This window comes from Ciconia boyciana, chromosome 5 (genome assembly GCF_034638445.1).
Source record: "Ciconia boyciana chromosome 5, ASM3463844v1, whole genome shotgun sequence".
In the NCBI taxonomy this organism is placed as follows: Eukaryota; Metazoa; Chordata; class Aves; order Ciconiiformes; family Ciconiidae; genus Ciconia; species Ciconia boyciana.
Window position 1 is genome coordinate 84,868,342 of NC_132938.1, and position 26,947 is coordinate 84,895,288.

The 26,947-nt window shown below is 43.7% G+C and overlaps 1 long non-coding RNA gene across 1 annotated transcript in view; it reads right to left on the reverse strand.

The window, feature by feature from the left end:
* LOC140651653 (uncharacterized) overlaps positions 1-26,947 on the reverse strand; it is a 67,394-nt gene that overhangs the window by 23,911 nt on the left and 16,536 nt on the right. Inside the window, exon 2 of the long non-coding RNA XR_012042467.1 lies at positions 12,789-12,910. This is a non-coding gene — a long non-coding RNA (uncharacterized lncRNA). The remainder of the gene's footprint in view (positions 1-12,788; positions 12,911-26,947) is intronic.

A 26,947-nucleotide genomic window follows, 5' to 3' on the forward strand; every position in this document is an offset into this window, starting at 1 on the left:
AACATGCTAACCTGTGTGACCCGGAGACTGCCACCACCTCTGCCATCTGAGGTTGTGCAGGTCATTTTGTTTAGCCATGTCCTGTCCAGAAAGCATATAAACACCTTAGAAGGGAAGATTATGTTATAATTACAAAGTGACTCCACTGCTCTTACTGACTCTATGGCTCAAGAGCTGTGGCTACCAACTCTGGGGAGGAATCGCTTAACTTTGGCTACAGCTGCCTGTGCTTTAGCCCAAGCACTCTGCCAAAGACTTTGTAACCTGTATAACATAGCACATGGGACATCCGACAAGCTGGTATGAAGGGATGAAAGAAAGTGATTTTGTGCTAAGAGCCAAGAGCTTCAGGAATGAGAGAAGCTGGGAATTCCAGTTATAGGTGTGCTGCGCTAGGGTGCTCAGCAATGTGATTCAGTTCAGATCTATTTTACATTGTCAAAAAAAATGCGTTTCACCAGAGATGGAATCTGTGAGGAACAGATTATGGAAATGGCACTATTTGGTTTTAGCATCGAAATAGGACGTGTAAAGGTTTCTGCTCCTCTTCACCTGCCATGCCAAACAAGCAGCCAATATTACTGTAACTCCCAGTATAATTGTGTGAGTGCCTCCTTAAATGCCTGTCGTCCTCCAGACCAAGGATCAGTCAGGACCCTGGATCTGACCCATGACCAATATAAAGGGGCAAACGAAAGTGAACAGCTTTCTTGCTCTTTACTTTGTGGTGAGTCTGCTCATGGGAGATGTCCAAAGAAGGGCAACGAAGCTGTTGAAGGGTCTAGAGCACAAGTGTGATGAGGAGCGGCTGAGGGAACTGGGGCTGGAGAAAAGGAGGCTCAGGACAGACCTCATCGCTCTCTACAGCTACCTGAAAGGAGGTTGTAGCGAGGTGGTGTCGGTCTCTTCTCCCAAGTAACAAGTGATAGGACAAGAGGAAATGGCCTCAAGTTGCCCAGGGGAGGTTTAGATTGGACAATAGGAAAAACTTCTTAACTGAAAGGGTTGTCAAGCGCTGGAACAGGCTGCCCAGGGAAGTGGTGGAGTCCCCATCCCTGGCGGTGTTTAAAAGCCGTGTAGATGTGGTGCGTCGGGACATGGTTTAGTGGTGGACTTGGCAGCGCTAGGTTAACGGTTGGACTCGATGATCTTAAAGGTCTTTTCCAACCTAAATGATTCTATGATTCTCTAATGTCTATTTGTGACTTTATTCTTTTCTCCTGTAAGGTATCTTTGTAACTTCTTGTTGTATGTAGATGTAAGCTTGTGCAATGCCTTCAGACTGTGCATAGTAGCACTGCTGCTTACTGCAGTTGGTTCTGAACCAGTATGTTCGCTGGCCTGTATTTTGGTTACATTTGTAACTGAAAATTGCTCCATTGAAACCTTAAATTGCATAACCAAGAGTACCTCAGTACCATAACCCTAAGGATCCTGTGTTCATTTTAAGGGCAAATCCAATTAGGCCTACTAGTTTCATTACTGCTGGTAGCTGGTGCCTGCTATCCCTTCAGCAGAGCCTGCAGGAGGCATCTGTGTTTATTCCCGAATTGGAGAGTTTTTGCTTAACTGACCTGTACTAAGTGCTTGGGAACTGCTGGACTTGGCACTGAAGCAGCTGACGGTTGTTTGTGTATAGTGTTCTGTTTTTCATGAAGGGATGAGGAGGTGGCCTTCGGCAGAGGTACTAAAATAAACGAATGAATAGAAAACCCTAGAGAACACGTATACTAACACAGATGTTGGCTCGGGCTTTACTATAGCCCTGAATTAGACAGTCACTTTGTTGGGGGGAGCATTGCACCAAGAGATTAGAGAGGTGACACCCAAGCCATGGGGTGACTTGTGCCTCAGAGCAGGGTGGCTGTTAATGCTGATAAGCAATTGTGGCACGCTGTTCCCTCCAGTGCTGCAGGTAGGGCTTGTGCCGTAACTTATCTCTGGCAGAGGGACAGCTAGATTGCACTTCATACAAAGTAGAGATTTCCCTGAAGGATTTATGTAAGTAGGGAGTAAATGACTTGTACTTCAAAGTAATAATGCTGCAGGGACAAAGCTAAAGCAGCTGAGAGAGGCAATCGGGAGTTAGTCACACCTTTGATGTATCCTTATCTTATCAGGATATGCAGATATAAGGCCTCTGTAGAGGCTGGCCAAGTGGCAAGTTGTTGGTTGTGTAAAGACTGTGTCGATGGGCCTTGGTTCCTTAGGGTGAGCAAGTCCTGGAGGACTTTAATCCTAGAGCATTAAAAAAATAAAATGACCTTGCAAACTACGAACTGCAGCTCTCCCCCGTAAAGCAGCAGACTTAAGTAGATGAGGCAAAGGCCTGGGCTGGGATACATGCAGCATGTTGCACCCCTGGGGATATTTCGAGTCCTCCCGGCTTCTGAAGTTCGAGGTCACCATCTCCAAACTCAGGTGGCTGCTCTTGGTAAACAAGATCCTGATCCACTTGTTTCAGTTATTACAGAAGAGCCAGCTCTGCCAGCCAAGAGCCTGGATTGTACTATGCTGGAATAGAGCAAACCACTCCTTAATTTTCAGTACAGGGACGCTTGTCTTTAGGCTTCGTGAGGCACTTGCCCTTGAATCCGTTTGCTTGTTTTAACCCTCCAGAGGAGAAGTGGTTAATGGGGGGATAACCACTGGAAGGCTTGAAGGCTTTACTCTTTTTTTTCTTTTTTTTCCCCCTACGTTATCTGCTTAGCAGCTGAACCAAGGAGCTTCTGTCGACCTTTGCGGCTTTGTGATGTTGCCACCCTTAATCTGTTACAGGCTATATCCATGCCACCTCTGGGGATGGTTGTTTTTCTGGGAGACAAAATGGGCCTTGGAGCAGTATCACTTGTAGACATGTGTTACAGTGCTCTTCTTTAAGTATCCTAAGATTGCGGTGGTTTCTTTCCGTGATGTCAGGGAGAGAACATTTCCTCTGAGAAAACAGGTCTCCTGTTCTTTGGCTTGTTAAATCCTCCGCAGCGCTTCTGATACGCAAGTGCCACGAGGCATGCTGTGCACCAATGGATGCACTGGGCATGTGCAAAGAAGGTCTCTTGCAAGGCTGAGCCTGTGTGTGTGTACAGCAGTTTGCAGAGGTCAAGCAGTCTGCCCACCGCTAACGCTCTGACCAGAGAGTCTGCAAATCCTGTGCGAAGGGTGGTGGGAAGTGACAGGGACCACTGGCTCTCACCCTCCTCGGCGCTAGGGTCTCCTTACGGCAGCAATTTTTTGTCTGTCTTTTCATTTTACTTGTTACAGGCTCTGGATGAGCAGAATCTTCAGTAGCTAAGCTCAGTAGGCACTGCTTTCTACCAGAAAGGAAATTACAGTTTTTCAGAGATTGTTGTCTCATTATGTTTGTTACAGGTCTGTTGTTTCTTCATCTGTAGATGATCAGTATTCTAATGTTAAACTTGTACTATAATATCAACAGCAACTTTGGGAGTGACAGTCAACCAAGAAAGGGAGATATCTTACTAGTTCTCTACTGAAATTATTTTTTGAAGGAATAGTAGTGGGATCTTTTCTTTACGATCAAGAAAAAGTAATGTATTGTTGAAATTAATTTTACTCAGCTTACATGCTCAAGTGAAATTCTCGAATAGAGGAATACATAAAGTTGTCCTTTTTTTCCTTCAAAAAGGGAAAAGCCCACAAAAAGATGCCTCATCTAGGTTAAGACATTTCCCAGGAAGACACATGGCATACATCTGAAGCTACTTTCTGAGCAGGTGACTCTGAGCATAGGGATGGGCATTGTGTGCTTTATTGCCACGGAAGCATAGCCATCTGTCAGAAGTATAATTTTGACAAATATCATTCAGGGCTTGGCAGCCTGATATGGGAGGTGCTATCACTTGCCCTCAGACCTCCTACTTGAGCAACAAAGGATGATTGAGCAGAGCACTTTTGAAAAGAGAACGTCCTGGTTATCTATGTTCTTTCATATCAGCTTAATTTTTCAAGTGCCCTCCAAAGATAGCCCAAGTGACTCTTGAAACAATTGGGCGATCGACTCCTGAGCATACAGTGCTTTCCCTAGCTGCCTTGACCTTTGACAGCTGAACCAGACCGGCAGCTATCAGTTCTCCTGGGCGTTGTGTTCTTGGCTAATCACTAAGCCCAAGCAGCCAAGGTTATATGGGGAGTCGAGAGCAGAGGAAAAGGCTTGATACCTGCTGCAGTGCAAGGTACAGAATCCCCGCCTCAGAGCCTCTGATTTTAAGGCTTCTAATTTCTATCAGCTCAGGCTATGAAAGAGCTTCAATAGTTTACTCTTCTCCCTTTCAATTGTAAGGGAAAAGGCCTTCAGTTTGCTGAAGCAGTGAGCCCAGTACAGGCTGAATTAGTGGCATGGCACTCAAGTGGTTAACAGTCTTGTTTTGCCATCTGCATGGGAAAATGGCTGTTCCTCTAAAGCTATTGCTCTGTGCAATAGGTTGCTGTCCTTCCTGACTCTCTGCATCCGGCAGTAACATCCTCGCTTCAGATAAAGTGAAGTTTATCTGTAGAATTCTTCGTAAGTGGAGGAACAAGTGAGAGGGGCCGTCGTGAGGTCTGCTGGTATGAGCTAGCCTCACAAAACTGAAGCTGAGCATGCCTTCCCTCACCAGTGCCCACAAGAACAATTTCCCGTTCTAAAGGGGAAATTGATGTCTGGGTCACCCAGCTCTGAGTTCTCGCACACGAGGTTGTCATGCAAAAAAGTTTAAAGAAGCATGTTAAATGCAATGCAGTAGAAATGTTAACGCTGCTGTCTCAGACTTGGTTTCTATACTCATGGTGGGGTTAATAAATGAAGAACTTTGGGGCTCACGCTCTGCTTGTTTCCTTTGCATTTTGTGACATGTTTTATAGTCCTTAAAATGCACTCCTTTAACCACATATATAAGCACAAATTATAGGTACATGAACTGTGCACTTACCTTCTAGTCCTACTGTTTGGTCAGGAGTCAAAGGCCAGGGTTCTGGATGATGGTACAAGTTCAGGTTTAAACTATGCTCTGAAAGACTTCCTGTGTGTTTGTGGCTGTTTGGAGGCATTTCAGCACTAGGTAAAGAACACTGGCTTTTAATTACAGAAGGGGAAAAAACTGAAGAGGAAAACAGTTTCAAATGCTACATAATGTAAGTAAGATTATTTGGAAAATGGGATTTTAGAGTTGCTTTGCTCTGGTAGCGGCTTGGGCTGTCTGAACGCTCAGGACTCTGCCTTTGGTGATCCAGATAGCTGGAACCAATTGCCAATCCTGTGCGCTTAGGTCTCCACCTCCCATACAGAAAGAAATTCTTGTCTCTAGTGATGTTCCACGTCCTCATGTTTTTCCCAATACTTTTGTTTGCGCTGCAATTACAGGGCCCAAGCCCCGTGGTGGGCAACGGGAAGAGGTGTGTTGCTTAGTCTGCTTCGGATCACAGTTGTGGTTTACTTGGATTAACTCTGTCCTCGCTGCAGTCCCATTCTCTACAAACGCTAATGGGAAGTGGTGGTTGAATTCAGAGTCCTCAAAGGAGAAAACCGTGTGGTTCATAGGAAAGGTGCCCAAGATGGGGAAGAGGTTCTGAAACCACCTTCTTGACAGAACAGTGAAGCTAACAAGCATCTGTTTGGACCGACTTCATATGATACTGATGCCTTTAGGAACAAGACTTTAGGCCTCAGTGAGCCAGGAATTTCAATTTGGTTCCGTATTCCTAGGACCACTGGGTTCTCTTTGCAGATCTATAACAGATCTTACATCACTTAACACCAATCTGATTCTGCCACCTCTTCTCTGTGAAGACTATCAGCTCCTTCACCAACAGGTGTTTCTTCTGCTGTGACTGAACCTTAACGTCCTTCTAAAGTAGTAAGTTGTCTTAAAAAAGGTAATGTAATTTACTTGATGGAAAGAGGGTGTAAATCAAACACTTAGTAGCATTCTGGTACTACTTTTCTATGTCTGTCTTAACAGAAAATGAATGGCTTTGTTTTGACAATAGAGCGCTCTCATACCCATTTTCTGAGACTGGTATTAAGGGTTGTACATGGCAGTTGGTGTTGTACAGTGGATGATTAGTACCTGCTGCACCAGGTGGTATACAAGGCAAAAAAGTAATTAGGTAGTAAATAGCTCTGAGGTTCCTGTGGCTGTGCTCCAACACTATCAAATGTCCATTGTTCTCTAGTGTCTGAGAAGCTGAGAGCTCTTTAGTGGGGACCATGAAAGGGCCTCTCTCTTGGCTGCTCCTCATAGTAACAAAAGTGCAGGACCTTAATGTCTTTGAGACACCTGTCAAGTGTGAGTTCACCTTTCAAGCCATGCTTCAATAAGGATCTTACCTCTGCTGGCAGTTGAGGTAGGGACTTTGGTTAGGTCAGTGTCAATTCAAAGTGGGAAGGAAGCCAACGAGCAGCTTGTACTTTTTCTTTTTGTCCCTGGGTAAGCTGGATTCGTAAGTTATTGAAGAGGCAGGGGGAGGAGGTAAGAAATGAAAACAGCTCTAACCAGCTGCAGCTAGATCTCTCCTAGCTGGACAGTTACAATTTGTCAGACAAACAATGCCTAACTGTTTGCCTTGCAAGTAAACATGACCAGAACAAAGCCTCAGCTGTATGTGTCTGTGCTTGTGAACCTCCTTGCACTTACTTTACTGGCTGTCCACGTGCTGGTCAGTGTGTGGCTTGTATCTTTAATCAAAGACAAAAGGAGAGGGATGGGCAGGCAGCGACTGGCAAACATAACCCTTCCACACACTGGGAGACCTGCAGTTTGTCTGTGCTGGGCCTATGGTGTGCCTCTGGTGTGTCTGAAAGATTTCTGTATGTAGTTCCACGTATTAGTAAACGCAGAGTTGGCAAGTAAGTTCAAATGAATTAGGACCAGCTACAGTTACCTCATGGAGCTCTACAAACAACACAGCTATCCTAGTGAGGCTTATAAGCATAGCTAATTTGGTTACTAACATGGTCATTAGGATTGCATGGGGAGAGAAGGTGCAATGAGCAGCTTGGTGCTACCCATGCACCTTTATTCTACACGTGCTGCAGCACTGTTCAGCTGCCCGCTGTATCACCTAGCATGCTGAGCACTTGCTTTGCTGCCTGAGTAGTCTGAAATTCCCCTTCGATTTTGTACAAGGGAACATCTCAACCATTTACCTTCAGCTAGTAAGGCATAGAGCCGGGGTTGCTGATAGAGAATCCGCTCCTCTGCTTCATCACTCTTAGCTCACAACACAGCTACTCTGTTCTGATTGTGAAAGCTGGAAACAGTGAGGTTCATGCTTTGTTTTCCGATGTCGTTGTCAACTGTGGAGTCTCAAAACAGTAACAATATGTAACTCGTTTGTCACTGCTCCTAGTGATGGGAGGGAAGAATGAGGGGAATGTGTCCCATGGTGCTAGAGTGAATTGGAAACAGAACAGTGAAGTTGTAGTGGAATGAAAGAAATTAGTCTAATTAGCCTGTCCACTCATTAAAATGATTTTCTTTGTGTCAGTTTGTCCAGGTTAAATGACATGAGGGGGAAAGAGCTGATGTGTGTCTAGAGGCATGTGGAAAACTATGACATTAGGGAGGGAAAAGAGGTGGTCAGGGAGGGGTGAAGTGTAGGACAGGGAACAGGAATGCTGGAATGAGAAAAAGAAGTATTGGCAGTGATGGAGATTGGACACAGTTTAGTTTACTTGCAGACAGTGAAGGATTTCTCATCCAGGGAAAGACAAGATGACTTAATGCTTCAATCTGGATACAGCACTGGGAATAACATGTAAAGGAATTGCTTTCCCTGTAGGTGCAGGGACAGGCTGTGTGATTAAGTCCCTGCAAATGGAGCATTAAAATCCTCACTCATTTTCTGTCTGCTTTCCAAGATCCTTGAGGAAGCTGAAGCACTATGTTCTCTAGTTATGCCTTAGCTACGCTACTCTCTTACGGCCTTTCAGTGCTGAGGCCTCCGCTACAACAGTGGTCTCCTCCTCAGCTGCCACCTTTCGGTTTGTTCTGACCATGGAAGACGATGCCAAATGGCAGCGTAAACTGATCCTTGGCTCACAGTACTTGGCAAACCAACCCTGGAACCGATTAGCCTTTAACTTCACTTATCTGCTTAACAGCCCAGCTCTCTGAAGAGATTGGCACTGGTGCCAGCAGACTCGGGACGGTGACACTGTATTGACTCGTACCGAGTCTATATCCAAAAGGTTTCCTTTAGGGGTATAAGGAACGCACTTCACGAAGGCTGAAGAATGAATGGCTTATTTTCTGATGTGCATGGGACTAAGCTTGCCAATATCCAAAGGCAAGTGAGGTTTCTGAAGCCCTATAGGATGGAACAAAAGCCTGGGAGCTTTTAAATAGCCAAGGGTATGCTTTAATGGGTTATAAAAAGTTCCCAACACAAATGAGGCTATCATCTTGTGTGCACTAACCAGGCACCCAGGCTAAATATCTTCGTCTTCAGGAGATGCAGCCACAGTGCTCATGCAGCGAACGAGTAGTCTTTGATCCATCTGACACAGGTCCTTCACAGTGTACTTCACTAATTTCCCCTTAGGTCAGCCCTAGTCTTTAAGGCACTTGCGTCCCTTTTCCAGCCTGCGTGTTGCAAGTCTGGAGTTGTGTGAGTTGGGGATTTTGCTCGGTTGATCATTGTAGAAAAAGCAAAAAGCTTTTGAAAACTTCCAAATTAAAAGAGGTAATTGTGTCAGAACTGAGAAACAGGGCATTGCCAAGGCTCCTGTCATTGAGGGGAGCAAGGGACAGGGGAGGAGGGGGACATGGAGAGAGAGCACAATGGCAGTTAGCGGTGAGTCCTCGTGTGGAGCAAGACTGTCTCCTGGCAACGGGTGGCAACGGGTGGACGGAGCGAAAGGAGCCTGAATGAGGCGCCAGGGTCCATTTCAAGTGTTTTGGAGAGATTTGCAATTCACTTATTGCAGACCTGCCTAGTTTATTAATAACGCTTCCTTCTGATGTAATCCTTGCTGCTACAGAAGCGCTGACAAGAAGCGTATGTAGGGCACTGATCTGCCCGCAGAAGAGTTGGGCAGCGCTTTTGCTTGGCCCTCTTCTGGACCTGTTCCTTGGCCGTGACATTTTGTTGCCAAGCGTTTGGTTGCCATGCCAACTTTTCAGCATTAAATCATAATCTAAGCACAGCAGGAGGCCAAAAGCCTTTTCAGGTCTAGCTCCTGTTCTCTCCCCGTTGATCATATAACTGGTTGTGTGAGCAGGACCGGCTGGACGCTTCGATGGCTTGTCAGCAACAGTCCAGATGAAAACTTACCAGCAGGGAAATGACAGTTCCCGCTGGAAATGGGTACAACAGTTAATGGGAGTTATGACTGGAAGACTTCTGGCTTCCCAGCTCTGCCACCTGTCTGAAATCAAGCCCTCTCTGTCATTCAGCTCGCCGTGCTCCACTGACACGAGCTGCTGTAGAGTGCCAGGGGAGCACTGTTGCTCAAAGCCTGCTCGGGTGCTGGTGAGCTAGGAAAGGCTTCCATTTTCCAGGTTCGCTGCGTTCATTAATGCGTGCTTAGCGTTAAGCTACTGCATAGATCCCCTCACAGTAAGACTGTTTCTGGACTATTAAAGACATGCTTCAGGTTGTCAGGATCAAGGTCTTAAAACAAGAAATAGTCCGTTGATAAAGATGTGTATTAGATCATTAAAATGTTGAAATATGTTGAGTGCACAGTTCATGTGTATTTTCCTTCCATAATGGGTCAATGAAGAGGCACATAGCTAGTAATGCTGAAATGGCTCAAAATGAAGAATCTGCTCTGGGAATGAAAGAAGCGAAAGGATGCTTAGAAAACCTGTGAGGTCTGTTTTAGCCAGACAGCATTTCATGTTATTCCTATCGTATGAAGGTAGCTGAACATATATCTTAATATAACTCTGAGCTTGTAAGAGCAGGCTGCTTAATAAATGAGGGGTAAATCAGTGAGTGGAATCAGAGCAATTCTGATGAAAAAGCACTTGGTTAAAAGTAAGGCTGTGTTTTGCAGAGAAGAGATGGGACCCGAGTTCTCCCTCCCAACTACTTTTTTAAACTGTTTTGCAGCAGAAAGCTTTTTGTTTGTTCCTTTAATGAAACTGAATACCCACAGCTTGAAATTACCAGGTGCATCAAAACACAGGTCATAACATAGAAAAGGACTTTTAGATTAACTTCGTCAGGAGAAACGATTTGACTGGCCCAGTCTAAGGCTTAGGACTTCCATCTAGGTTGTCAGGCGTCACTGGGGAGCACTGCATAAAAAGTCTGTTATTTTTTAAATGCTTCAAATCTCATCCTTAATTTTGGTGGGGGTTTTTTGGCATTTCAAAAATGAATGGAAGATTTCTCTTTGCCTCCCTCTGGTATCACAACATTGGTGTGAAGAGCATGCCAACAATACAATTACATTAGGTTTTTCACTTTGCTGCAGAGATTCCTGTTAGTCAAATACGACTCGGGCTGTTCTTTACCTGCAGTGTGGGGTAAAAGCAGAGCAGCTCTGCTTGCTATTTTCCTGTTTACTGTAATGTTGTTCAATAATGATTAACATGATCTCCACGTCAATCTGCCCTAGATTTTACCCGATTTTCCACTTAAATTACTTTGCTAAAACTGTATTTGGAGCTAAAGACAGTGTTGGGTAATGCCTGTGCAAGAAAGAGCAACAGCTCTCCTGGCATTCAAGAAACACTCTTCTCGGTTGCAAAGGAGATGAGCTCTTGGGTAGCTGAGGGAGCCTGCTAATGCTGTTGAACCAAACAGAAGAAGCTGATGCTGTGTCCAAGTCTGTGAATGACTGAGGGAAAACTGTATCCTATAGGTCAAGGCTCCTGAGGAAGTTTTTGTGTGCTTACTGAGTTTTTCTCATTTGACATTCAGAGAGCACATGTACATGTTGCAGTCGGGTTGATGGTATTTGTTTCCACCTTACAGACTATGTGCCATATGCCTGACCTTCCATTACACCTTATGCTGCCATGTCAACCTGCTCAAAGAGGGGACACAAAGCACTCGGGCTGCTTTGTGCTCTTCTTGTGCTACAGTAAAGCCAAATGACTTTCACTGGCATGATCTGGCATGGTGGAAAGCAATGGAGAATCTGGCCCTTGTGCTGCAGAGAATAATGATCTTTTATTTTGCTGTCTTGTCTGAAATGTCATCTTAGATGTAAACAGAGAATGAGAGAAAGAAAAGGACTGATGAATATGTAGGACAGAAGGGTTAAGTGAGTGCGTGTCAGATGTTACCACTCTGATCCAGATAAATTTTCATGTCTCTCTGTGCTGGTACAAATGACTATACAAAGAATAAGATACGTGAGTGGGGGACAAACCTGTTAAATACAGATACTCATGGAAGCCTAATATTTAAGGTCAAATGCAAACTGATAACTTTTGGACCTGGCCTGCTGCCTTGGGTCAATGAATTCGTGCCATGTTTACAATGAATACCGTACTTGCTCTCACTCTCCAGTTCTGTTCAAGAATATGCTAGCAACTGCTGCATTGAAATACTGAACTGTACTGCAGGCATCAAGTGAAAGGGAGCCAAACACTGCATCTTTTCTAAATGGCACCTTTTATTTAAAGCATTGGTAAATGAAAGGGCTCTGTTTGTCCCTAAAAAGGAAATAAACAGGAGTCACGCAAAATGCAAGATCCTCTGAAGGACATAATTCTCACACTAGTAGATGACACTGGGAGAGTTTTTTTAAAAACAAATACTGTGGCAGTTTACAGGAGCTCTGGTTGTGAACCAAGACCCGTTGTACTGGCTGCTATACCAACGCAGAATAAAGACAGTGCTTTGAGTGTCCAAATTCTGTTTGTTTTTGAAGCTAAAAATACCTATTCAAAGGTTCCAAAGATGCTCCCACTTAAAAACACATGTTCTTAAAGAAAGTACTAATTATGTGGTGGATGTTAACTGTAAAGGCACATGTTGGGAAGCTCTGATTTCATGCTCTCTGGATAAGTATAGTTCAGTAGCTTGGACATGGTTTGTTCCTTTCGAAAAGGAACAAACAGACAGAAACAGTCTAGTGAAGCATAAGTAGTGAAAGGATTTGGTAGTTTGATCATAATTGCAAGTGAAAGCTTGCATGCTAGTTGTACATATATTTTTATCTCCCTCAGCTTTCATCTACGATGCACAAAGGGTCTCAAGCAAAATCGTCATTTCTGTTTGATGCTGTATTCTACCTGTACTTTTATACTGTTAATCTTTACATATTTCAATGAATATTGAATTATTAATATATTGGGTGTACTTTAATGAAGTACATAGAGGTTTTTATTACATGAATTAAGGGGGACTTGGACTTGAAATGCTTTAAGTCATAATTGCCAGCCCTTGCACATCATTGTGCAGTCCTCCACGCTTGGTTCTTTTTTTTATAGACTAACCTTCTGTGTTAATACACTGATAGGAAAATCATAGTTACTGTATAAAAAAGAACAATGCAAAAAGGTTCAGAAATGTGGCTGATGCTTACCTTCAGGGCTCAGAAATCAGAACAGGACTAGAGGGGAAAAAACCCTGCATTTTTATTTATGTTGTTTGACTGATGTCTTCAATGACTGCATTCTGAAAGCTTGATACTGGCACTACATGAATGCGAGCCCCTGGAAGAGACTGCTTGGAGTTTTGCCACAGCTTTTGGCATAGCAGAGTCAGGTCTTGGCGATGGCTGACTCTTCAGGACAAGGTTTCCTACTTGACTTCATTAAATACTCTTCAGCTGTTGTGCAACATAATATGGTACTGAAAATACAGTGAGAAATCAGAGGAAATACCTGTAACACGGCATGGAGTAACCACTGTCTGGACTGATGCGTGTACATTGGAGATCGCATATCACAGTTTATCTGCACTCTTCTTCATTTTCATGGCGTCCAGGAGGCAGTTTGTGCAGCCCCTAAAGCCAGAGAGCAGTCTGGGTTACTCAACCCTGATTTGCTTCAGGGGATGCTTATAGGCAAATGTGCTAGGCAAATACGCAGTAAACAGTTATGATTCTGTAGGGCTCCCAGTCTAAAGCAGCACAAGGGAAATGCTCAGTTACTCAGTTTCATTACTGGTCAGAGGCACGGCTGGCAGTGTGAGGGTCTCCTCACTCGCAGACCAGTGTCCTCTCTCGTAGTCAGCGCTACTTCTTTGAGTCAGGGTTCCCATGAGCTTAAACAGAAATGCTGCAATAAAGAGGCAGAGACTGTGGAGAGGGAGGCGCAGGAGTTTTCTTACTGTATAAAAAGAAATGTCACCAAGCAAAAATTCCATCAGAGGGAAAAAGGAAGTGAGCAGGAGATTGCATTTACGCAGCAGCTCTGTTGTTCTGTTTTGCAGAGCTGTTGGCATGATTACAGAAGTGTAAGGAGGATCAAAGAGGCAGTCTTGCAGATGACAGCAGCTCTTGCCAAATCCTACTTCTTTATAGCCTTTGCTTCAGGGAGCTCTGACAGCAGTGCTAAAGCTCTCTACTTATCAGGTGGTAGGTTAAAGGAAAACTTGTCTTGCAGGCTTCTCACTGTAAATGCAAGGGCTTTCTTTGCCTGCAGAGTGTGGTGTCTGCCTTAAAGGTTATACACTTTTATACACCGGATTACAGAGACAACTTAGATGAATTTTCCTGGAGGATTAGGGCTCCTGGACATGGGACCTTCAGGAGAAACAGGATGACAAGCAAGAGGCTACAGGAGGCAGAACTATCCTGTGGCACTGGAATATTTGAATGGTTGGTCATTGGTAATCCACCACTAAAGCTAGCTGCAAGACAAATTCCCAAATCTTGTGGGGGCAGAGCCAGGCAGAACTGTCACAAGCTTTAGCCAGAAGAAGTTATCGTAATCCTCAGTGTGTAAATCGAAGCATGAACAGAAATGCTGTGTCAGTAAGGAATCATGGCTAACCTGGATGTCAGGTAGTATCTTGCTGGGTGGAGGAGATGACTGCAACTGGTTAGCCACCCATCCTGAAATGGGTGGGAAGGCCTTGATCAAACAGGCCCTAGGAGTTAGCAGCAGTGCTATACCTTGCATCACTAAGAGGTGGTCCATTACCAGTTGGAGGGAGGGGGGGTTTGCTGCAGCATCATCTGTTATGAAACAGTTGAGCTATGTGGAGATGGGACGATTTTTGTTTTGTCAGGCAACATGGTGGAAAAAGGACTGTCTCTAGCTGGGTACAAAGTGCTCGCTGTACGTTAAGCTTCAGAAGGCTTTTTTGGAAAGCAGCTGTTGGAAATGTGCACCCATTTTGTTCATATGTGCTTCCCACTGTCTTTGTAGCAGCTGTCCGTAAGGCTGTTAGCAGGCACCAGACACAGCCTGACCACAGAATGCTAAAGAAAGGCAACTTCCAGAGCAGGAACAGAAACAGTGAAAACCACCAACGGATTCTCAGTGATACTCACTTAGCGAAGAGGAAGCTATCCCTGGGCAAGGCTCTGTACTCTGGCTCTGTCAGCCAAGCCAGGAACCAAGTCTGTTTTTCAGCCCTTGCAAAATGCTGTGTGGCACTTGACCTGATCGATTCAGGTGGAAGTGGGAGGACAGCAAGTAGGCCTGGCAGTGTTGCCGATGTAGGTTCTAGCTGAGCCACGTGACGTGGAGTAGGTTGCATCTTTATTGTGTAAACTAGTATCAGTGGACAGATAACACTTCAACAGTAAGGCACGCAAGGCTTTATTCCAGTCTGACACAGAAGCAGTAAACTGCAACACCAAGCAAGTTGCCAAGGATTGTATGGGGTATGTAACCTGTCAGACCCCCAGCAGTTAGCTCATGCTTGTGGGATAGGTGGGGTGGTGATGAAGTAGTTAGATCCTCAGGGAAGGAGCGAGGGAGCACTGGGAAAAGGGACTGCCTGGAGAATGCAAAATAACCTAAAACTAATATGCTTGTTCTTGGGCTAGGGGAAAGGAGAAGGAAGGGAGAGGTTGGATTAGCTAGGTAAAGGGGGACTATGGGACTGGTCAAGAACTGTATTCTAAAAACATACTTGCACCCTTGTTCTCACTTGTAGGAGAAAGGAGGAATTGAAGCTGCTCTCCAGTGTCAGTGTTTCCTCTAGACTACAAGTCTCAAAGGGATCTCACAAGCTCATCCCGTTTCTTCTCCTACCCCAGAGCAGGATTAACTACACCTGTTTGTCTAACCTGTTATGAAAACCTCCCTGTGCCAGAAACATCACCATCTCCCCAGGCAACTCATTCAATACTTAATTATCCTTGCAGCTACAAAATTTGTCCATGATGTTTAACCTAAATTTAGTTTGGTATCATTTAGGTACACCTTTATCTGTCCTGATTAAAGGGAACATGGCTGCACAGACTGTCCCCTTCCCATTTGCTATTTTTGTAAATAATAGGCTATGTACTGACTCTGTCTTCTCTCTTCTGGGCTAAACCAGTCCTTCCACTTAATATTTACTCACAAGCCATGTGGTTTCCAGACTTCTGACAGTTCCCACTGACATCCTCGGGAGCTGACCCCGTTTGTCTACACCTCGCTTTGAAGCGCAGTATGCTACTTGGACACAGCACTCCTGTGGATATGGAATAGAAGGGAAGGGTTACTTCACACCTCTTGCATCCTCTGTTCTTGTTTAACACAGCCCTTAGTGCCTGCCCCTTGTCAAAACCATACGATACAGCTGACTTGGGTCTGGCCTGTGATCTGCTGTAACCCCTTGAGCCCTTCCTGCAGAGCAGCGGAGTGACTGGTCGCCTCCCTTCCCCTGCTCCAGCGCAGTGAGCACTTTACCTTGGTCTGTACCTAGCTGCACTCTTGTTTTTCAAGTAACACTTAAATCTAGTTCTGTTCTTCTGTGGTACATGCAAGCCTCCTGGCTCAGTGTCAGGTTTTAGAGGCATGATCTCTATTTTTTTTTTTTTCATTAAAAGTATCACCCAGATTTTCTGTGGAAATATTTAACAGCACTGGGGAAGGAAAATACCCCTCTGGAAACTTGCAAAACACATTTTTCCATCTGGACAGTGGATTGTTAATACCTAGAGTTTTCTAGCAGTTTCTGCACTTCCATTCAAATACTTTCCCATATACTGTTTCTTTTGCTGGTTTAGAACATGAGACAGCCAGGTCCCGGGCCAGAAAGGGAATGCTGCCCTGTCCTCACTTATCTGTACCCTCTCTATGGAGTTCCCAGGATATGATTCATAGCAGCTGCTGCTTTCCAGGCAGCGCTGTGCTGACTGACCCTCACGTGCCTACAGACTTTGACCCGTCAGGATTTTCCTGAGGTGCAAAAGCAGGAAAACAGTTGTCTGGGGAGTTGTGGCTCTCTTAGCCACATATTCATATCCCGACTAAACCTCATGGCAATTTTTGGGGGCTAGGAAAAGGTATTTCTTGGGCCACAGGGTACATACCCTCACAAATAATTGGAAATGCTGCTGTGCAATAGAAGTGTGAGGTCTTCTTTAAAGGTGGATTTGTTATAATGCAGTGTACTAGGCCAGCCTGCTCTTCCTTCTCTAGAGATGTGAGTCAGTACAGATGTTGTAGCACTTCTTGCTGGACTGTGATACTAGTAGTATTATTTCTCCTAAGCTTAAAAGAAAAACACTGTGTGACTGCCCAAACTAAATGAGAAGATGTCACTTTGCAGCATTTCTCAGCAGCTGGATCTGAGACCAGTTTCTTTTTGTGGTTGCTGAGTAATGGGTTCAGCATTTCACAGAATCCTTGGAGTTCGTCTTAGCCAGTGTCTCAGGCTTCTCTAGAAACAAGTTTCTCTCTCCTAGCAGTCTGTCAATGAGGAAGGAGACCTTATGGGACTGGTGAAGTGGAGCCCCATGCCAGTCCCCTTTGTCACTGGAGTGGCTCTAGGGAAGAAAAGGGAACATGTGGCTTCCATAAGAAATCCACTGCCTTGTACAGATCATTTATCACAGAAAGCTGTATTACCAAGGCCAGAGCCTGTCTATCTAGTGTGGCTATGTGGGGAAGGAGTTAGGTTTTTAACCCTCTATCCAGACCCATGGAGCAGTAAGGAGGGATTTTGTGTTTGTTTTATCTTGCGTAGTAGGAGTGATATTCACACACCAACCGGTACTAGGCTCATGGCTGGGAGGCACCCTTCCTCTGGAGCTTCCCAAGGCTTCGATCGTGGATGCTTAGGGTTGGGTGGGGGGAAGTGCGTAACGAAACTAATCTGTAGTCATGGGCATGTTCCTCAGCTCCATGTTCATCTGTTGCTTCTGGCTCAAGAGCTGTGTGTTGTCCTGGGCTTCCCTTCTCTCCCTTCCCTTAACACTGATGCAGAGATGTGGTATAGGACTCGATTGCGGTCACTTGCCAGGTCTTGCCATATGTTGTTAGTGTGACAGGCAGCTCTAGCCTGTGTGGGACCCTAGGACTCTCTCCAGGTCCAGGAGAGGTAAAAGGTGGTTATGGGCTTGACTGACTAGTTTTCTTAGAGGGAAGTATTTAAAAAAAATCCTCTGGTAGGCATCACATATATGTCCTTCAGCTTTATTTCAGGAACACCTTTTCTATGCTTTTTCAGAGCAGCAATGCTAGGCTTTCCAGAAGACTTTGCCCTAGCTGTGTTTATTAAGCTTAGGTAATATAACACCAGAACTTTCCCTTTGCATGCTCCTACGAACCCTTGTTCAGCCCAACACCGAATGCACAGTAGGCTGGCCCTTGTGTTACTAAAGGAGAGGTGTCTGATGCAAGCAGCGCTAAATCTGAATGTGCATTAAAAAAGCAGCACAACTGAGACCTGACTCTGCTGAGGAGGATGCTCTTGACCTCCCTCTGGAACACACTGGGGAGGAAACCACCGCTCAGGAGCTCTGGAGCTGAGGGGGCAGGGTGTATCCTCCCTCCTGCTCCTGCCTTCCCTCCTCCATCTAAAGTGTGTGCTTGTCCAGTCAAATTAATTCTGAGATGAGCCATAAAGAAGGGCAGATAGCTATAAGTTCCTGGCCTTTCGCACCCCACCCAATTCTCGCTCTGTTTGCTTTTGTTCATTTCCAACTCCAGTGAGTAAGGCTATGGTTGACCTTAAACCTCCCCAGAATTAGGGCTGTGGTTTGGAAATTGCTTTAGCATCTTCTAAAGTACAGGACCCGAAACCCAAAGAAAATAGATATTTCTACAGCAACACATGTTACTTTCAGTCCCATAAGAAAGTGATGATTTGTTATGCCTCTGTTTTGTCTTTTCTTTATGTGACACTCTTGGAACTTTCTGCCTGTAAGGCTCATAATAATCTTGATGGTTGTCTGCACACAGCCGAGGTAATGCAGGAGGGAGGCTACGGGATGATTTCCACGTCCGAGATAAAAGGTATCTGCCTCCCAGGGAATGGTCCTTTAATTGGAAGGCAGTCAACTATGTTACCTAGAGTGACTGATACTGCCTTCTCTTTCTGGCAGTAGGTGATCTCATGCAGCTTTCACTTCAACTTCTGGAGGATTTTGTGCTTTACAGAGGAAAAAATATCCTTTGTTATGTCAGTTAAAGAATGTGAAGCTACTGAGAGGTGTGGCAGGTCGGTATTATTGACTCTATCATTGCATACCACAAATCTCATGTGAGCTTTTCCTTGCTTGAAATAGAAGCTCTGGAAATCTTATAATTAAGGGGAAATTTAATTAATTGTTTTCTGGGAAATTTTAAATAGGCCTCTTTCATGACGGTGAAGAGAAGCTGAAAAAGTGAATCCTAGAAGCACAAAATCCGGTAAGCTAAGAAATATTCCTGCTTGAAAAAAGAAAAAACACTATGATTTTGGTGGGAGTTGGGACTCCCTGGCTTAACAATTACTTGAATACATGGTCTGCCTTCTTAAAGCACATTTGAGCCATTGATGTGAGGATGTGGGCATCTAGGAATGAGAGGAATAGGCTAATGGTGCAATGCTAACTAAGTCCTCTCAGACAATCTGCCATTTGCCCTCGGATCAGTCCATCAATGTGCAGTCCGTGAGAGCCCACCAATGAGAGCCCACCTTACTCTTTATATTCAAGGGTTATAGCCTTGAGAATATTCAGAGACCTGAAAGAAACCTTCTTGCCAAGAGTCACTTATAGTAGGTAGCAGTGAGGATGTAGAAATCTGCGCTTTAAAGCAGAGAGATAACAAACTAGTTAAGATAGTCAGTAGCATCAAGGCTTTTGATGTAGGGTAAAAGATTTCTTGATTATTTTTTTTTTAATGATAAGAGGTAGCTCCTGAAGTATTTACATGACCCTTGCTTAAGAAGTCACCAGAGCATAGTGAATTTAACCATCTGTTGGTTGTAACATTTCTGCTCTGCTCCAGCCATCAATGCAGAAAATGTTGTCCATCCCCTAGGAACCCTTGAGCATCCTAAATTAATTGGCTGAGGCTGGGCTCAGAGCTGAGTTATTGCTCTGTTACAGGGCTCCTCTCTCTCCCACAGTTGCTTCCAGCTGTCCTTTGAAGAGAAAGATTTCAATGCCATTTCCAAGCTGACGGGCAGCTGGGGTGGCCAAAGAATGTCTTTGTCAAAACAAGCCTAAGACCCTATCATGTTCATTTCCTTATTCACAGTGGGAGTTTCGCACTGTGCTTTATTGAACGGTTTCTCTAAAAGCCTATTTTTAGTCAGGCACTTACGTTAGAAGATTTTGAAATGCAGTCCTAGTCCTAAAAGAGACTGTTTAAAAAAAAAGGGGGGGGACACCCCATGTGGAATCAAAGTGTCGAGCACTTCCCTGTGTGTCTCCCTCAAGCAAACCCCAGCAGCTGACAAGCAGAAAGTTTTCTTTTGTTTTTTTTAACTGTCAATGTTGAAATGTGGAAGCTGACATTTCAGCTAGGTTTTCTCGCACGCATCCTGAAGTGAAAAAAAAAAATAATTCTGAATTAATTAGCATCTCTCACAGGTGAGATGACAGTGGAATAAAAATCTGCATGCTGTGAATAACAGTACCGCAACCCATTCCTTGACAATGTGAGATGAAAAAAGTCTCACTCCTGTTACTATGTTTGCTCTTCAGCTCCAAGACGAGTAGAGAAGTAGGAGACTCTCCTTTTGATTAGTCAGCGGGTCTGGATGCTCACAGAAAAGAAACAAAAATAAACAGATAATTTCATATACGGACTCTGCAGAGTGAAGCTTCCACTCAAAATTGCATAGAGAACTTATGAAATGATTTTGTACGGAAGCAGGTGTTAGACTAAAGCTCAAGTCCGTGGCCTAAATAGTTTTTTAACGAGTTATGCACATTACAACATGACATGAACAGCTGACGTGTTTCTGACTGGGACTGAACACTTTTGCTGCCCACATGGAGTTATTTCTGATAAAGTAGTTGCTCTAACTTAAAACTTGCTTCCAAAACAGTACACCATGTGCAAACTGCTTTAAGATGTGAATCTGATTGTCCACTCGGGAGTTGATGTAAAATAAAATTTCCACACAGAAATTATGTCTGTTTCATTTTAATGCTTTTATTTTCACCAATGTGGACTTGATTACTGATGGAGGTGAAATGTATTAAGTGCTTATGGAGATGTTTCTTTCTGATAGAGCACTAGACAAAGCCTCAAAGGAAATTAATCTGTCCCTACTTCTTTCAGTGTCTTTAAGCTAAGGCAGGAAGCAAATATTTTTTTCTTGTGAAAAGTTATAAAACAATTGTGAATCCTTGCAGGGGATCAAACACTGGAGCTAGACCATTCTTTACAAAAGAGACTTGAATTGCGTGTCATCAGTTTGTCGTTGCAGCACTGCTCTAGCTGACCTTCAGTTTATCTTCTGTCCAAATGTGACACATTGATCTGCCCTGCTTGGATGCACATTTACATTTGCACGTGTTCTACGGCAATTAGCTGTTTCTCTCTTTCCTCTCTCCCTTCCCCCTTTCTTTCCTTTCAATGTTTAAGCTTCTTAAGTCATCTGCCTCCTGCCCAAAACTCACGGAGTAAACTTTTGCAAAGCACTCTAATAGAAACAGGTATCTAAAAACGCTGTGGGTCTGCTACCTTCCCAACTGTTACAGCTCTGAGCGCACAAAACTTCCAAATTAGCCGATCAGATGGAGCGTTGCTATTTTTCGACTGTTTTTGCTGTGTGTCGAGTCTTGACACTGAGCCAGTCTGAACTGGCAGCAGATCTCTGGAATAAGCCATGGGGAAAGCAGCAAAACACAGTCATTTATCTTTGAAAAAAAAAGCACTGAAGATGGAATGTCTGATTCTTTTCTTGTTTAGACTGGTGTAAAGCAGGCACAACTCCTCTGAAATCGAGAACAGAACTGCAGGAGGAAAGAACGGAGCTCTTGCACTGTATGCTTCCACAAAAGTGAAACAGCAATTTTGTATGATAGAGAAAGATCTACTGCTTCACCAGGAGGGAGGGGGGAATTGTGGAAAACAAAAACTTAACTTCCCTTAGAAAGCTTTTCTAGATTGATTTGGGTTTTTTAAGGTATATGCTCCCTGCACTGTTGGTGTAATTCCATGAACAGTGAGAGCTTCCCTAGATTTCTGATGGTGACACTGACAGAATTTGGTTAATGCTATTCAATTCTCTCGATAGCAGGATTTCGTGTCTTAAAAAGTGACAGCCTTCAATAATTTGCAGAATGTTGTTTATACATTTTGCGAATGAGTTTGAATCGGCTTTTCACCCCTTCTACCCTAATAGCAGTCCAGAGTAACTATTGACTTAGCAATGTTTTGCTGGCTCGGTGCTGGTGTGAGATCAGACCCGGTGCTTAAAAATTTCCTGTGTTCAGAAGGGCCCTATTTTGAAACAATCTGATCATGACTGCCCGTTCGTACAATGCGGAAGTGAGAAAATGCTGAGGAAGTAAAATGAGCTGCTGAATGACACAGATCTCATCAGATCTTAAAGGGAAACTCCAAGGTTTCAAAAGAGCTGTTTTGAGCAGCTGATGACTCACAATAACACCTGTGAGACGCAATTCCTCTAATGCAGGCTAATACAGGGATGGATCCTATACTTATTCAACTCGTTATCGAGCGCAACTCCTACTGAAGTCAGTAAATGGGACTTGACAGATATTTATCACTCTCATTTTACAAAGAGGCAGCCAGTGCCTTTGTGCAAGAAACGGATTTTTTCCAGCACCGTCCAGTGAATTAGCAGCGGAGACCAGGTAAACTTAGTCCTGTGTCTCAGTAACCTGAGTACAGCATACGCTGCTTGCAGACTTATAGTCTGAGTCTGAGCACATGATGCGTGTATTAGTTTGTTTCAGCTTCTGTGGTCACCTCGTTATGTAAGAAATGTAGCTTTTCTCTGTGTGTTTACATACGTTGTGTGCATTTTATATACACACACAAGTAAACTCAGTACCAGAGGAAAGGAAAAACCCCAAAGGCAATTCAAGACAAATTAAAGCATAACCAAATTTATAGTTCAAATATGCCATGTATGTTGGATTAAATATATCAAATATTAATGAACAGTCTTAAAGAAACTCTTGACTTTTGGAGGGCTTCAATGTAATTTTTCTGGCTAGAGTTAAGTGATACGGGTGATAGAACTCTGGTGACAATGCTGTATGTCATATTTGAGAAGGACATAAAAATATTTTTTCTTTTTTTTGCGTCTTGTAGGGAACCGAGCCATGTTTATAGTTTGTTCCTAGGTGCCGTGAACTGTGCTAAAGCCTGGGCTGTATAACCATATCATCCTTTTCAGCATGGTTGCTTTGTCAAGTAGATGGGAACCGATATGACACAAAGACCAACCACTAACAGGCAAACTATGCTTTCCAGTGGATAATCGATTTGCTCATCTCCAGCATGAAGAAACTGGGAGTTTTTTCCTCCTCTTAATTGCCTATTTTACAAAAATGCGGCTATACCAGCTATGAAATGTGCCCTGTGCTAAGTGCTGTACAAAGAAATGCAGAGCTTTTGCCTGGAAAAAAAACCCACTGCAAGGTGGGCACAGGGAAAAACAGGGTTTTTAACACACAAATTAAGCCAGGAAGGTAGTGGCAACACCATTTTTGTTATGTCCTAGTTAAGTTTTCTTTAACTCCACAATCGGCTGGGAGACGGCTTGATTGAGAAGAGGCTCTGCTACAGGGGAAGAAAAGTGACGTTAGCTGAAGGGAAGCAAGTAGGACGAAAAAGGCAGAGGAGAAAACAGATGTGGATTATGCTGTGCATCACTATTAGGTTATTTACGTTAGGGGATAAGAGAAATGGGTTATTTAAAAAAAAAAAATTTCAAATATGAATTTTTTCTTTCACAGCATTTCCAGTATAATTTTAAAGAAAATGTGGCTTGTCTACCAAATGAGGAGCTGTGTGGTTCTCTGGGAGAAAAACCTGGTCCTACCAAAGAAAAGAGGAGTTTTGCTTTGTCTTGTCTATGTGGCAGGCATGTGCATAAGCCTATTCTGGAGGCAGTTAAGCCGCTGCAGCTTCTCACGTGGAGGTTCTTGGGTTAGGAATGGCTGTCAGCTATGTTCAGCAGCTCAGTTCACAGTGCAATTACCCGGATAGTTGGAACTAGCCTGGGTAAAGGATGGTATTCCACAATGTGAGAATTAAATCCAGGATGGGAAAGACAGAGGCAGCTATCCCTTAAAATGATATTGCCTTTGGCAATTTTTCTACTGTTAAGCTTAAGTCTTAGTTTGGAAGTGCCTGCTTGACCCTGTAGTTTTAAGCACAGACTGAGCTGGGAAATCAGAGCTTGGTACTCCCTATTTATAGTCTGTCCCTTGCAGTTCTGAGATCAGGCAATACACATGGTGAGAATTAAAAAAGAAATAAGAAGAAAGATCACATGCTGTAGACCTTACATTTCAGACTAAGCAGATGTATATGAGTTGATGTATATTTACTTAAGTGAGTACATTTCTACTGGTTTTGGCTTTTGGGGAGGGGAGGAGGGGACGCTCTTTCCCTGAGGAACTGTCTGTGGTTTTTTGCATTTTTCACTCTAGAACAAATTTCTTATTTACAATATAAAAATAATAACTAAGCTGCACATTTTTCATTTTGACATGTGAAGGCAAAAATAATTGTGCTTTGCATTAGTAGGCCAAGATGGTAATACGCTTCTGTTGTCTGGGTTCAATTTTAGTTCAGGTTAAAGAAATTCCTTTGCACTGTGTTGGGTGGCTTGAAAAGCTATATTACGGACTTATCTCTGTTCCCATAGCAGTGTCAGTAAAGGCTGAGAGTAATTTTGGCCATGTCTAGACGGTGGTGTAAGACATAATGTTGGCATGTGCCATGACAACCTTCCATTTGAAAACAAGGTCAGTAAGTGCTTCTGGCATTGCCACAGATAATTATCTATCTGAAAGTTGATAGCAATATCAACAGACAAAAATTTTTATATGAAGTGCGTTCAATATGAAGATGTAATTTAACCACCTATTTATTTGCTTTACTTGGTACACCTTCCAGGGAAAAAAGCAAAAATTGTGTTCTCTTACTCTGCAATGTGACTAGAACATAATTTCCATGCCAGTAGGGCAAATGAGTGATATCACAGACAAGAGAAAACAGAGTATGTTTTCTTTAAGAAATATTTGGCATGCAAAACAGAAAAACCTCTGTTTGAAAATCTGGCAGCTCACCTTAAGGCATCTTAAAACACGCGAGCAAGCACATCAGCAACTTCCTGTTGCTGGCAGTGCTGTTTAAGTGTACCCTAACAGTATGGAGAGATAATGCAAAGCCCATCTGGAAAGCATGCAACAGCCTCTTCAGAAAGCACTTTGCCTTGGAACAAATCACATCCTATTGCTCTCAAAAAGCAGGGGATTATGAGAGCAAATTGTCTTCAGAGATTCTGTTCCCGTGGCAAGAGATGGGAGACAATCTCTTCCTACTAAAAACACATGACTCTTCTTGATATTTGCCGATTTCATGGTGGTGAAGTAAATCGATGCATAAAATATTTTTTTTTGGTGGAGGCTGCCAGATCACAGACTTTTTAGTCTCATGTCACTGCAGGTTGTCTGCAGAAGCCGGAAGAGCACCTGGGTCTCCTCACCGTGAGTCCCATGCACGGTTCACTACACTATGCACTTCTCTACCTTAAATTTCCTGTATACTGCAAAGTGGGGTGAATATATAAGTCTTGTCTCTGCAGCCTGTATTTTTCACAGAATAGAAGTCTAGCGATCGTGAGCGCGAAAAGAGTATAGCCTGAAAAGAGCTTGCAAATAACAATTTTTTTCCAATGCAGTCCTGTCAGAGAACTTGTGATCAAGGGAGGAACTGAAAGCAGCCCTCCCTGAAGGGACAGAAGTGCTGTGACATCTGAAAGATCTTTTCAGGAACAGTTACTGCATTGTAGACGTGCAGAGCAGCATTCCCTACATTTGACAGCTACTCTGCATTTATAGCCCTACCAAAAGAATAACTTTTTTTTGTAACTTCATTATCAGAATAAAATGTTTGTTTTAGGCATGACTGCTGCTGCTTCTTTGCTTCCTTCTTGTCGAGACCAAATTCTGAGTTACTTTCAGGGAAGCAAGAAGTGAACATGACGAAGTGCTGAGCCTCAGTCAAGCTTCCTTCCTGAGGTCTGTAGTGCTGCTGCAGTTCTGCAAGACAGTGTTCATGCTGATTTGAACCTTGTGGGATAATTTTAATTGGCCTGGGGAGTCACTAACCGATGGTGAATAAAAAAGGCACCATGCTTGACTGACCCCCATTAACAGATGAAGTCTTCGTAGGACCCCTCTTAGCACTGCTGTGGGATCTGATACTGTGTCGAATGATTGTCCCAAGTCCTGTGGCTCGGGCTTCTAAGGTGCACCTCAATCTGCTTTTGCTGCTGCCATCTGCAACGTGAATCCCTCGGGAAAGAGGAGTTAGGAGGAGTTAAAGGGGAACTGCAGCTTAAGGCCAGAGAAGCAAAAGGGAGAGTCAAGATGAAGGGTTGGAAGCGGAAGGCAAAGTGCAAAATCTATGACAGCGCTAAGGAAGAAGAGTAACGTGCAGACAACTGAAGAGAAGGATGACATAGAAAAGGGTTGGATCAAGTGTTACAACATTCAGGAAGGTACAGCTGAGAAAGAACAATGGAGGAGGAGGGAGTGATAATTGATGGGGTTTTCTCCTTGGAACGCTTCCGTGATGAGTTATCCTAAATATTCTCTTCAGGGAGACAGGAAGGGAACAAGAGGAAGTGGTTTCCTTAGGAAGATGGGAGGTTCACTTTGGTGTCCCCTTTATGCACTTCTGACCTCCCATCTCTTCCCCACTCCCCATTCTAAGGGTCCCAATTATTATCAAACGGATTGCCCTACTCATTGAGAGATTTCACCCCTCCTCCTTAATGCTACAAGGCATTTTCCCTTCTAGGCAAAACCATCCTGTCTGTGCTTGTAATTGTGTCTGTGTTGTTATGGACAAGGGTCTTTTCATTCCAAGACTCAGTGAGCTATTTTGGCCAAGCACACTGAATGAAGCATTTATTGCTTTCCCTCTAACGCAGTTTCCTTTTACAGGACACTCCGTTTTTAAAAAGCTGAGATTAAATAGCCCAGGAAATGTTGGACCAAAATATTACCGAAGAGATTGCTTGTCATAGCATATAAAATATTCCGTGATGCTATCCCATAAGAGACACTGATACTCTTGCTGAGTCTGAGGTAGATGAGGTTCAAGAGACACCCTCATTAAAACACACCACTTAAAATAAAACAAATGTGTTTAGATGAAAAGGCGGCATGGAAGGAATCCAGTTCTGGAAAGGACTTTAGAGTGCAGAGAACGGCTTGGTTCATCTCTTTGGGAATAAACAACTTCTATATGTGCATTTTTTTAAAGCCTTTGAAATCAGGTTATTTGGGGAAGGATCTATTTAGAGAGATCTGTGTAGGCTCAGTAAACTCACTTCTTAATAATTTTGTAATAGCTTCACTGGGACTTGATCTCGTGGTGCAAAATACATGCCTTCTTCATGGTAAGTTTCTAAAGAAACAGAGGCACCAGAAATTAGTGGG